Genomic DNA, 14,790 nt, shown 5'->3' on the forward strand with positions numbered 1-14,790 from the left:
TTAAATGCTGGATAATGACGAGAATAGTGCAAATGTTTAAGACAGTATAGTCATCACACAGTCTTCAAGAGGAATTCTTGTTTCTCGCCATTTGGAGCAGTGACACCCTGGCACTGCAATATCTTGTCACATTCACATCAGTACACATTTTTTTTAACTCTGTTTGTGCGGTCAGTAGTTTATCCAGTGGTAATCAACGCAGTCGAGCAGCAACAGGCTGTGTGGTCCAAATGTAATGTTGCGTAGAACGGCATCACTTGTTTTTTGTCATAACAGTGAACAGGGAATTCCTGAAGCAGCTACTGAAAGATGTCAGAACCGTTGTGTCGCTATAATTATTGGCATGTGGCATGGAGGGTGGCGCATCTGTTGCAGTTTATGTTTTGTGTTTTCCAGTACAATCTTTGTTGCAGCCCTTGAGCTCTAATGGTCACGTTTTCCTCTTGAGGTTTAGCTGTTATTGTTTGTAGTTCTACATGTTTCAAGGCGATACCACAAATTTTTGCTTTACGTGTCCGATACATGGTTCTCCACTTTGAAAGTTCCTGTGTTTCGAGTGGGTGGCGAACTATGTTGTCCTCGCGTAACGTACACGTGTATTCCGCCTTTTGTCGAGAGCGGCAGCGAATCTTGCAGTACAGATGCTGATGCCATGTGTAAGTAGGCTATTTAGGTTTTTTTATTGGTAACGCCGCCACGTAGCGCTCTGTATGAAAATCACTGGCTGTGCCGTGTGCAGTCTGTGGCTGGTTTGCATTGTTGTCTGCCATTGTTGTGTTGGGCAGCTGGATGTTAACAGCGCGTAGCGTTGCTCAGTTGGAGGTGAGCTGCCAGCAGTGGTGGACGTGGGGAGAGAGATTGCGGAGTTTTGAAATTTGTAAGAATTGATGTCATGAACTGATATATATATATATATATATATATATATATATATATATATATATATATATATATATACACACACACACACACACACACACACACACACACACACACATATATATATATATATATATATATATATATATATAATGACTATTAAGGTAAATACATTGTTTGTTCTCTATTAAAATCTTTCATTTGCTAACTATACCTATCAGTAGTTAGTGACTTCTGTAGTTTGAATCTTTTATTTAGCTGGCAGTAGTGGTGCTCCCTGTATTGCAGTAGTTCGAGTAACCAAGATTTTTGTGAGATAAGTGATATGCGAAACGTATGGGTTAATGTTAGTCAGGGCCATTCTTTTGTAGGGATTTTTGAAAGTCAGTTTGCTTTGCGCTAAAAATATTGTGTGTCACTTTAAGCACAGATTTGTATAATTTTTCTAAGGGGACGTTTCATATGGCGACCCTGCCAGGATACCTCAATGGAATCTTCTGATTTTTCTTGTAATTTGTTAATTAGTGCAGCTTTTGTTTATTGCTAGCACGTAATTGTAGAGAGAATCTCCTTTGTAGTTACAGTCTTTCATTGTTGTACAGTAAAACAGGTGAGGCACGCATGTAAATTTGCACCAAGTATTTTGCAGCTGCACTTGCAATTAATTAGATGTTATTTTCAGTGCTATGTTAATGTGTTCTCTTATTTTTGCTCATCAAATTGTGTTTTTCTGTGTTGTCATGTGAAATACTGTGACAATAATGGCGTGTGAAAAACGTAATACTAGGCTACAAAGTAAATTGAGAAATGACAGTGAAGACGAAAGCAGTGTGTTAGCGCCACCGTGTAATGAATTAACTAATGTTCAAAGTAGTAATTTGGTAATTATGCATAGGGAAATGGAGCGGGCTGCAAATAATGGAGTAGGCAGTGATCGATCGGTCGGCAACAACTCGCATCAGGAATCCGAAATGACAGGACACAATCTTTCAAATACTGTACATTCAGGTTCTGCGTTCTCACCGTTTTCTCAAATAAGTCAAGACACATTTTCTGCTTGTCAAAATGTGAATGTTGCCGGTGCAAATGCACTGCCGGAAAGCATAGAGGAGCAGATTCCAGACACTAATACATTATTATTGCAATTAATGCAACAAATGAAACAAAATCAGAGATAAACACCGCGACAGTTAGACACAATGGAACAAAATCAGAGACAAACACAGCAAAAGCTTCAAAAGTTAGACACAATGGAACAAAATCCTCAAAAGTTACACAATGGAACAAAATCAGAGACAAACACAGTAAAAGCTTCAAAAGTTAGACACAATGGAACAACACCAGAGACAAACACAGCAACAGTTAGACACAATGGAACAAAATCTTCGGAAGTTAGACACCACACTTGAACAACATGTGAAGATTTAACTACTGAGTTACATTGAATCGAAATGTCAAAAAATCTGTATTGGCGTAAAAACACAAATTTGTGAGCATTTTCAACCTATTTTTTCGCGGCATGAAGATGCATTACAGAATCACGAAGCAGCCATAAAAGAACTGCAAACTATTGTTCGTGAAAATCACGACACCTTGCAAGCTAAAATGGACTCAGTTGCATCCACCGATTCGTTTACGCAACTTGCAAGAACTCAGGAAAACCTAAAGGACACAGTAGATTCGATTTCAACACAAATGGACACTCTGAAACGTGGTTCAGAAAAACACACTGAGGAAATGTGTTCACTATCGGATAAAGTAGCCGAACTTTCGGATCAGTTCACTAATTTATCTGCAAAGGTAGATGATGATCTGAATGACACAAGACCTGTAGCCATCACTGACACAGAAGAGTATGAACAAATTAAGAAATTCAAACAAAATCAGAATCAAATTAATACGCAATACAAACGAGAAATCCGGGAAGTACAAGATCAGCTGACACAGGTAATACAAGAATTACGTATTTCAAGGACACTCGCGCTCCAACACGGGAAGAGGAACTTAGAAATACGGAAAAGCCACAAAATAATAACACAGGGCATTTCGGAAATCATGAAAGAAATTGGCAAGGTGCACCGAATTTTGAGATGGAACCGCCGACACGACGTAACAATGACCAATATGCTACTCGCCGACACGATGATTTTGACTATAATCTGTTCATTACTACACATAATTCAAAACATTTAAGAATTCCGGCGTGGCTCCATCAATTCTCTCATTGTTTTCCTCCCAACTGGTCGTTAGAGCACAGATTAGAATTTATGTGTGGCTACTTGGAGAATGAACCAGCTGTAAGAATGCGATCGGTCATTCACGATTGTCACAGTGAGGGAGAATTTTATCATGCCTTCCTCTCAGCATATTGGTCTCAAGCTACACAAGACCGAGTAAAACATAGCATCATAATGATGAAACATTTCGGACAATCTGAATTTTCCAGTCTTGTCAAATATTTCGAAGACATGTTGCACAAGAATCAGTACCTGTCAAACCCATACAGCCCCTCATAACTCATCCGCATTTGCTTAACTAAATTACCTGAACATTTACGACATATTATTTTAGCAGGACGTTGCAAAGACGACATTGAAGCTTTTCAAAGACTGTTACAAGAACTGGAAATTGACACTGACAATCGCGGAACGCGAAAACAGGAGCACAACAATTACAGGTCACACCTGTCACAATTCCGCGAAGACAGAAATAATACACGACAAGGCTATTCTTACAACGCAAATCGTGAACAAAACAGACACCACCCATATGACAACCACTGGCAGAGTAATAGTTACAGAAAAAGATAGCATTTCCATAGTAATGAATATGACAGAGACAATCATAGAAACAGACAATATGGCAACCAGAACTATTATTATCACGGGGAGGCAGAATAACTTCAGACGCAACGGACCACCGTGCAATGATAATTCAGGGAGAAATTCTCCACCACTTAACCGACAAGAAAGAACCTACAGGAACTACCGACATGACGACAGACTATATAATCATAACGACAGACCTGAATTTCATCAGAACTGGCGAGATTCAAACAGAGCAGGGCACTCTCGACAAGATGAATTTGTAGAAGTTAGGTCTCCTAATCCCAATAACGACGCGCGCCAACAAAGAGACAGACAATGACTCGCACCGCAGGCACCCACGTGCGCCCGCTGGCTCCGAGAAAAATAACATAAGACGCTAACCTTGAGGAAAATTTTAGCATTCTTTACCGACGTAAACGACATTATAATTCCGTTGAAGCTCGAGCTTTGCATAGTAGGAAGAGTAAAGGCTTGCACCACATTTTACATGTAAAACCGTTTATTGAGAGATAATCTGCTTTTAAACTTTGTCTTTGCCATAAAATTTTTCACTTCACGCTACTAGTACAATCTGTCACACTGAGAAACTGTTAACATGCAACAATGTTTTGAAGTTAACTATCCAGTCTAGAACCAATAGAACTTATTTAAACAGAAATTACGAATGCATTGTTATAGTGAACAGACGACACTGTATTATTGCCTGTGTGTACATTCTTGCTTGTTAGTGGCATGATTACGTAACGACTATAAGGCTTACATTCTTAGAACATATACTGTTAATGAGATTTCAATGCAACATTTTGGTTTAGTTGAAAAGACATTCTTTATTTGAAGTACTTTCTGTGAGATTAAAGATGACTTAGAATTTGGTTTATTTGACAGCTACACGATTTTATCACGACGCTACTAATGTGTGACACAATTTACATTGTGCTTTTGCGGTGTATCTGTTTGATATCTGCACAGTTTTTCTGAATTCTTCCGGAAAGTAAAACATGTTTTAGTAGTAACTTTTGTGGTATAGCTACAAGAAGACAGCCTTTTCCGTTACACAACAATATGCTACAGCACAGTACTTTCCTCATCTCGGCAATAAGCGTAATAACTAAGATATCTATACACAGAGCATTTCACTTTTGTTTATCATGAGGTAAGTACATTGACTTCTGCAGAACTTAGCTTTCTGAGGACAATAACTATGACACTTCCACAGAGATTATCTTACAACAAGACGCACAGTTTAGCGCTACAGTACATATATTTGAGTGATTAATTTTGTACTTAAAACATTCATTTTTAAAGATATTCGAAGTACAATCCTACAATGGTTTTCTGTGATACATTTCATTCCATTGCTGTAATCTGTAACACCTGAGGGTATAATTACATTAATCCTCAGGGGGGTACACGCTTACTTTGTGTACCATGTGTGTGGCAAGCACAAGGAGCCGTAGCTAATATGGTATTTGCTTATACAACTTTACACATTGGTACCATATTTCTCTAACACAGAATTACACAGCTATATGATCATTTAACTGAGAGACAAACATTTTTTTTATTACGTCAGTGACACATGTTTACGCAATTATACAGTTGGGTAATTTCACACTTATTGAATTGTATTTGGTCTGTACTTTGTGAAATGTTCATATTTTTTTCAGAACTGTTGTGATACTATGAGAGATTTTAATGATGTATTTGGTATGGGATGATGATTTTTAAAGTACGTTTGAGGCAGATGACACTTTTGACATGAGCAGAGAATTTTTTTAGGTTTTGAAATCATTGAAGGAAGCTACGACGATTTTGGAGATTTGGCTGAGTTTTTATGAAGTTACTATTATGATGACAATGTGTATTATGCTGTTGAGGTATGTTTATGATCAATAAGATGATGCTACCGTATATGAGGAATTTGATTATGCTATGTACTTCTTACGACGAAATATTGAAGAAGTGTCGACGAATATGTATAAGTGTAATAAGGTAAGAATAATGAGTAGTGGTTAGGGACTCTGGTTTGTGAAATGGTGGTTGGAATCCAAGAATCATACTTTAAGAGTTATGAAATGTATGTAAATGCGTGAATGTATTACAATGTCGACGAAAATTTTTTGGACACTGTTATATTTATAGGATTTTGTTTCTACACATTTGTAACGCAAATTCCCGACCTGTGAAATTTTTATATGAGACTGCCACTGTAGCGGAACCTGGTGTCGTAAATATTTTGGTAAGACAGTTACGTGACCACCTGCATGTAATGCGCCGTGGGCACCCACCTGCACGACAGCCACCTGACAAAAGAAAGCCATTAGGTGAAAAAAAAGAGGCCATTATCCTCGCTATTGACATTCCTTTGTAGAAAGCATCGCAAAAACGACACGCTCATTAATTGGAAAGATACTTACATGTGCACACCTGATTATGACAAGCGTCTTTCTACGAGAGTTGAGAGAATTACTACTAACTTATGAAATGTCACACGACTATTGAATGATATTTTATGCTTTGCCTGTCATAGTTGCTTATTTCATTTGATATCTGGTTTCCAGCTGTGTTGGAGCATTGGTTTTATAAATTAAAATTAAATGCATTTGCTAATGTGAACACTTTCTGTTAACAGATCTATTAAATAATCTTTTTATGATCCACGTTCTTCGAAAAAGGAGCACTTGGAAAGGAAAGAACAATAAGAAGGGATTAATAACAGTTACTGCATACTTAATTTTCTTTTCAACTACTTGGTAATATCTTTTGTAGAATTAGTTTTGTGGTGCACCACTTTAATGACATAGATATTAATATGTGAATAGACATTTCCCTTTTCTGCATTGTTGTCTTTACTGTAATATTTTTTCTCCTTGAGCTTTGTCATGTTTAGATATAAATTATTGCATTTGCTGCTGCTGTTTGCCAGGCATAGTGTTACTGAATTTTACTTTTTATTACTCTGTTAAGCCAGTTTTACTACGGATTTATTTTTCTTGTTTGCTGAGCATTGCCTAATATTAGTTGTAATATTGCTGCTTGCTTTGACAACTTCCATTCTTTTCATTGCTGTTTGTATTAATTGTTTTGTGCTGCTGCATTGCCTCGTCCCTTAGTTTAGCATCTGAGCTCAGTAGATTTAAATTAGCTTAAGATGGGGTAGGCTATAAAAGAGAACAAGTTGTGATGAATTGGAAGAAATGCATTGAGAAGCTATAAGAATATGATTTGGCAAAAAAAGAAGTGTACAGTGGAGGAAAAACTATTTTTGAAAGAAGATGTGAACAAAATACAGAAAGCATCCTTGGATAGGGTATTTTTGGTAGAAACAAATGTTGAGATAAGACGAAAGATCTACAGAATGACGTTTTGGGTTGGACTGCAGTACCAAATGTCACACTGAAAACAAACCCTACCCTGTATTTTGTGTTATTACGCTATGTGAATCTGTGTTTGTCCTGTCTTTATGTGTTTAGGTAATACGATTTCCATTGTAGAATTTTTCTGATAATATGTTATTTTCTTTGTAAAGATGTTTAGACATTATTTATTCTGTTCTGTTTTAATGCTCATGTGTGAAGTTGATGTTTCAATAATTATTCTGATCTTTTATGTATTTACTTATGTCATAATTCCTGTATATGTTTATTTCTATTCTTTTGTAAAGCCCGCTTTACTACAAATGTTATCTGTATTGTTATGTTCTTTAATGATTATGTTTTAAATTTATAATTGTATAGACACCAGTTCTTCAAATTAAGTGTCATTTCACTGCACACATTTCTGTTGGTCATAGTATATGGACAATATGTGAGAAGTAGGGACTGGTAGTGTTTGCACATGTGTTGATAATTCAGCAAGAGACTGGTTAACAGCATTGCTGGTTCTAAGGAGAATTCCAAAAACTTTGTGCATGCACAAGTGGTGGTTGATGGACTTGCTAAATTCTCCGCAAGACTCTTCAATGGTGATTGTGCACCTGCACACTCTACAAGGACTACAGTTGGTCTACACCTTTGATGACTCACCAATGCCATTATTTCTACAAGGACTGCAGTGGGTCTGCACCTTTGATGGCCCACCAATACCATTATCTTTATCAGGACTAAAGTGGGTCTGTTCTGTGATGACATACCTACCAATATTCTTCAAAACTTCGAATGACTCTGCTGTGGGTTTGCTCTGTTGTGGCCCATTACGTGTCTGCAAGTCAAGAGTCAAAACTGTCTTTCCCTTGGAAGGACAACACCACATCTTCCAGACTGCACGGAAATCCACTACTTCTGTGTGCCTTTTCTTTTACTGCTCAGACTTTCAGAAAAAACTGCAATCTTACTGTGATGAACGATCAGGACTGTCTTTTTGGACTGTGAGAAAATTTTAGCTTTTGACCAACATTGTATCAATAAGTGTGTGCATTTGATTTCTTTGTTATTGTAATTGTAATTATGAAAAATTTTTCAAATCTGTATTGGCCTCTGCCCAAAACAATTTGTAAATTTTTTTGTGGGGAGCATGTGGGCTATGTAAGTAGGCTGTTTAGGTTTTTTTTATTGGTAACGTCGCCGCCACGTAGCGCTCTGTATGAAAATCACTGGCTGTGCTGTGTGCAGTCTGTGGCTGGTTTGCATTGTTGTCTGCCATTGTTGTGTTGGGCAGCTGGATGTTAACAGCGCGTAGCGTTGCTCAGTTGGAGGTGAGCCGCCAGCAGTGGTGGTCGTGGGAAGAGAGATTGCGGAGTTTTGAAATTTGTAAGAATTGATGTCATGAACTGATATATATATATATATATATATATATATATATATATATATATATATATATATATATATATATATACACACACACACACACACACATGTATATATATATATATATATATATATATATATATATATAATGACTATTAAGGTAAATACATTGTTTGTTCTCTATTAAAATCTTTCATTTGCTAACTATACCTATCAGTAGTTAGTGACTTCTGTAGTTTGAATCTTTTATTTAGCTGGCAGTAGTGGTGCTCGCTGTATTGCAGTAGTTCGAGTAACCAAGATTTTTGTGAGGTAAGTGATATGTGAAACGTATAGGTTAATGTTAGTCAGGGCCATTCTTTTGTAGGGTTTTTTGAAAGTCAGTTTGCGTTGCGCTAAAAATATTGTGTGTCAGTTTAAGCACAGATTTGTATAATTTTTCTAAGGGGACGTTTCACATGGTATGTCCAAATATCTTCGTGCCACGTGTGACGGTTCCATTGTGCAACATGCGTTCCGACACTGGAGATAGGCACTAAGAGTATGCATTTTTCACTAAATAATGATTTATTAATAGTGGTATTAGGCGAAAATAACGGAAAAAGTCGGCGCCAATAATAATACCGCTTGCTTCGGCAACCACAGAAGTCCACTTAGGGCGGAAATAGTCATCTATGTGAAGTGTCAACTCTTTCCTTTAAAATGCGGAAGTCCAAGAATCACTAGCCACGGTGTGCAGAGAAAGTGCCACTTTTGTTGGGCGCTCATTGGGCCCTTACGCACACACTAATTTCCGATCCAGTGTAGATAACGAAATGTTCACCAGTTATGATGTCCTGCACAAAACGACGACACGAACTGTTTACTGCAGACCCGATGGCGTTCTTACAACTTTTAAGTCGCTTATTCTTCATTTGACGAGCATTCACACCTTCCAGCACTCATCTTTAAAGTTTGGGTAGTGGGAGGATCTTGCACATTGCCTGGCAGCGTCGCGTAAACGTCTGTGGTACCAACATCAGCCGAAGGCGACGCGTTTATTGTTCTTTGGTACCGGTACACTGCATATTGCCTCACCCTCACGTCGTTTCAGCCTAGCACTCAGTCTTCTTAACTCTACGGTCAGTTGGCTAAAAGATGGCGCTGTGTTTGCCTTGCTTAGCTCAGGGCCTTTTGCATCTGTGTGCATGGATATCATGGGTACCAAATGTACGAGCTTCCTCGTACAAATACGAGATTTGTGGTCTGCTGTACGGGGTACAAGTACACGGTCAGGCTCGTACAATTATGTACGAGATTCCAACATACGAAATTTTATAACATGCTTTTTTTGTTGTGGTAAACAATTTATAGCGGAAATGGATCTTTACAATTTGGCAACATTGGGTGTGCTACATGAAAAGTAGATGCATTAGGTATGTTCGTGGATTTTTTTTTTCCTTTTAATGTATCTTTTAAGGTTTTCCTACTTCCCTTAGCTCTCTCGGAGCTCGTCGGCAGAGTCTGGAACGTTCTGTAGTTTTACACACTGCTGCCAACGAATGCGATTTGCAATGAGCAGCACTACAATGAACAGAAGTTCAGTGTGCAGTGGGCGCGATAGTGTTAATGAGGATGATACTGATGACTGCAATCATCGGATCTCTTAGTAAGTTTCGATGTTGTGTCTTTATATACAAAGGTGCCCTTGCAGGACTCTTTAGAGCTCATTAGTAACAAGTTTGAGGAGGACATAGTGGCACTATTTAAACGTGTGCTTACTTCAACACACTTCTTATTTAAAGACCAATATTTTGAACAAGTGGACGGTGTCGCCATGGGGAGCCCTCTTTCTCCTGTGATGGCCAATTATTTTATGGAGGACTTTGAAGATAAAGCACTACAGTCATCCACTCTCAAACCCTCTTGTTTTATGTGGTATGTTGACGATACGTTTGTGGTGTTGCCACACGGACTGGATACTATACCTACGTTTCTTCAACATTTAAATTCGCTCCATCCGAATATTAACTTCACTATGGAAGTGGAAAAAGATGGCACTTTACCTTTTCTTGGTACGAAGGAAAGCAGATGGAACCTGGGGACACAGCGTATGCCACAAGCCAACGCACACAGACCTATATTTGCAGGCCACAGGCTGCCATCATAAGCACAATGCGGTAGTGCATTACGAAGCTAGCGCATAGAGCGCATGTGGTATCTGACTCTGAAAGCCTGCCGAGTGAGATGCAACATTTGAAGACAGTCTTCTGTCAAAACGGTTATTCTGAGAGACAGATACGTAATGCATTCAGGCCCACGCAAGTTCAGTCTATGGAGCGGAATGAAGATACGAAGACACTCACCACCTTGGCCTTCTTGCCGTACTTTGGTGCCATGTCGTGAAGAATCGGAAGAGTCCTCGAAAGGTATGACATCAAGTGTGTTTTCCGACCATCTGCAAAACTGAGGAACCTGTTAGGTTCGGTTAAGGATGACATCAGTCTGAGGAAACGTGGTGTGTACAAGATTCCTTGTCAGTGTGGAGCGGCATATATAGGTGAGACATGTCGCACAGTACAAGAACGTTGCGCTGAACATCAGCGTCATACACGCCTACGCCAACCGGAGAAGTCGCCAATTGCAGAAAACTGTCTGAACACAGGACATCACATGATTTATGAAAAGACGGAATTTTTATCCCCAGCATCCTCTTTCTGGGATTGCATCATTAAGGAAGCAATACATATCCGTACAGCTGATAACCTTATCAACAGGGATGCGGGATTTCAATTGAGTACAGCCTAGAATCCTGCATTGGCTGCTGTTAAATCACGACGAGAAAGCAAAGTGCTTTCGATAATAGACCCGTCAGCGCTCGCGCAGAACGGCCGCTCTGCGTTTCCCAGCAGAGGGTGTTTGAGTCTGGCGCCATCTATCTGCAAATTTTTGCGCATGCGTGGTTCCCGCGGCTGCGCAATCTTCGCGCGCGTCCTCTATACACAGCGGTGTCGATATGCGGATCTTGTCAGTCGTACCTAGCCACCAGGGAGGTTTAACCACCTGATGATGTCGGACAGTTCCTCCGAGGATATATTGTGGGATTTGCACAACGTCATCTGGCGGCACACCCGTGAAGACTATTTACAGGGTGTTTCAAAAATGACCGGTATATTTGAAACGGCAATAAAAACTAAACGAGCAGCGATAGAAATACACCGTTTGTTGCAATATGCTTGGGACAACAGTACATTTTCAGGCGGACAAACTTTAAAAATTACAGTAGTTACAATTTTCAACAACAGATGGCGCTGCAATTGATGTGAAAGATATAGAAGACAACGCAGTCTGTGGGTGCGCCATTCTGTACGTCGTCTTTCTGCTGTAAGCGTGTGCTGTTCACAACGTGCAAGTGTGCTGTGGACAACATGGTTTATTCCTTAGAACAAAGGATTTTTCTGGTGTTGGAATTCCACCGCCTAGAACACAGTGCTGTTGCAACATGACGAAGTTTTCAACAGAGGTTTAATGTAACCAAAGGACCAACAAGCGATACAATAAAGGATCTGTTTGAAAAATTTCAACGGACTGGGAACGTGACGGATGAATGTGCTGGAAAGGTAGGGCGACCGCGTACGGCAACCACAGAGGGCAACGCACAGCTAGTGCAGCAGGTGATCCAACAGCGGCCTCGGGTTTCCATTCGCCGTGTTGCAGCTGCGGTCCAAATGACGCCAACGTCCACGTATCGTCTCATGCGCCAGAGTTTACACCTCTATCCATAAAAAATTCAAACGCGGCAACCCCTCAGCGCCGCTACCATTGCTGCACGAGAGACATTCGCTAACGATATAGTGCACAGGGTTGATGACGGCGATATGCATGTGGGCAGCATTTGGTTTACCGACAAAGCTTATTTTTACCTGGACGGCTTCGTCAATAAACAGAACTGGCGCATATGGGGAACCGAAAAGCCCCATGTTGCAGTCCCATCATCCCTGCATCCTCAAAAAGTACTGGTCTGGGCCGCCATTACTTCCAAAGGAATCATTGGCCCATTTTTCAGATCCGAAACGATTACTGCATCACGCTATCTGGACATTCTTCGTGAATTTGTGATGGTACAAACTGCCTTAGATGACACTGCGAACACCTCGTGGTTTATGGAAGATGGTGCCCGGCCACATCGCACGACCGACGTCTTTAATTTCCCGAATGAATATTTCGATGATCATGTGATTGCTTTGGGCTATCCGAAACATACAGGAGGCGGCGTGGATTGGCCTCCCTATTCGCCAGACATGAACCCTTGTGACTTCTTTCTGTGGGGACACTTGAAAGACCAGGTGTACCGCCAGAATCCAGAAACAATTGAACAGCTGAAGCAGTACATCTCATCTGCATGTGAAGCCATTCCGCCAGACACGTTGTCAAAGGTTTCAGGTAATTTCATTCAGAGACTACAGCATATTATTGCTACGCATGGTGGATATGTGGAAAATATCGTACTATAGGTTTCCTGGACCGCAGTGCCATCTGTTGTTGACAATTGTAACTATTGTAATTTCGAAAGTTTGTCTGCCTGAAAATGTACTGTTGTCCCAAGCATATTGCAACAAACGGTGTACTTCTATAGCTGCTCGTTTAGTTTGTATTGCCGTTTCATATATACCGGTCAGTTTTGAAACACCCTGTACAATGCAGAGTGAGCTGACGCGAAGCTTGCCCCACTACTGTAGTGTATGAGCAGAGTGCGTGACATTGAAGCAAGCCAGTCATCTCACAATCAATTATTTACGCCGCCGAACGTTCTCAAAATCTAACGCGAAGGATTCGACTATAAACATTTCTTACCTATAAATAAATTCAAGGGGCTTAGAAATAACCGCACAGACCTGCATCTCCTTGATTGGGTGCAGCAATTTTCACTTTCGTTGCCACCAAACTGGCGAGTGACACATAAGCTCGAATTTTTCAGTAGCTTTTTATAGGGAGAACCTTCGATGCTTATGAGACCCATAGCATGGTTATGTCACTCCGTCGGGGAGTCACAAAATGCGTTTCTATCTGCGTATCGATCGGAAACGACTCAGCGAGGCATTAAGGATCAGCTCATCATTTTACCCGATTTTGAACACACCAGTTTTCCCACTATCACTCAGTTTTCTTTGTGTATATGGTCCAACAGAAACCAATATGTGAACGAACCGTGTAGCCAATCTATGCTCGTACAATTATGCAGCTCGATACTTCCGCGTTCATTGCGAGTTTCCATTCTCACCGGACAGCAAAAGGAAAGCATTTCAGCACTCAGGGACTTCTTACAATTACTAGAAATTCAGCAATCGGACTACTCATTTGTCAATAAGATCTTCAATAACAGCAATCAAGGGCATAACTCGTTTGGTTACAACGAGCAATTCTTCCAATTCCGTAACAAAATACATAAAAGATTTGGTTTCGATAATGGTTTTCATAGACATTCTAATAAGAGATAACATTTTGATAACCAGTGCATTTAGCAGTAACATCTATATCAGAATCTTGACACCAACAATCACAGTAACCAGCCGCAATTCTTGTCGCAGCAGCCTGGAAATATTCAACAATACGGTCTTACAAGTTCAACCGAAGATCAATGTGCCACCGCCCAGCTTTTCCAGTACAGCCCAGTCCAATAATTTGGCGCAACTGCAAGGGAGTAACTTCTCCCACAAAAACGAATGGCTGCAGTCACATCGAAACGATCAACAGTAAAGCAATTTTCACTACAAACATAAAGGGCATAATCAACAATTTAAACATAATTTCAGAAACAGCAACTTTCATCAGAATCAACCTCAGCAGTGTCAGTTCACTCTTAGTGGACCTAATGTTCGTTTCTATCTACTGAAGCACTCAACAGGTCAAAACAACCATACAGTACAAATAATAGAAATACTGCAGCAATCTTCTGCCACCAAGAAGCCCACTAGTAATGCATGACTAGAAACTACCGACGCTGTTTAGTCAGAAAATGTAAAATTCCATTCTACTACTCATAATACCGTTCAGCAAAACGTTACAACTTACGACGATATTAGGGACACACTATTGCAAGAGAGACGCCAGACTCAAAAGAATATTTCTCATCCCATAGTTGGAATTAAAATTGGCTTGTATTTATTTTCTGCAGTGATCGACTCTGGTTTACCAGTAACAGTGATAAATGAAACACCATTTCAAAAATGTAACACCGACGATAGCTGTTCTACCTTTCCATTTTGCCTGCTGAATAGCAAGACATTAACAGAGTGGAGGTCATTTCAACATGTAAGAATACTAATTGGCATACAACATTTTTTACATACATGTAT

The sequence above is a fragment of the Schistocerca gregaria genome, chromosome 1, assembly GCF_023897955.1.
Source record: "Schistocerca gregaria isolate iqSchGreg1 chromosome 1, iqSchGreg1.2, whole genome shotgun sequence".
Taxonomy (NCBI): Eukaryota; Metazoa; Arthropoda; class Insecta; order Orthoptera; family Acrididae; genus Schistocerca; species Schistocerca gregaria.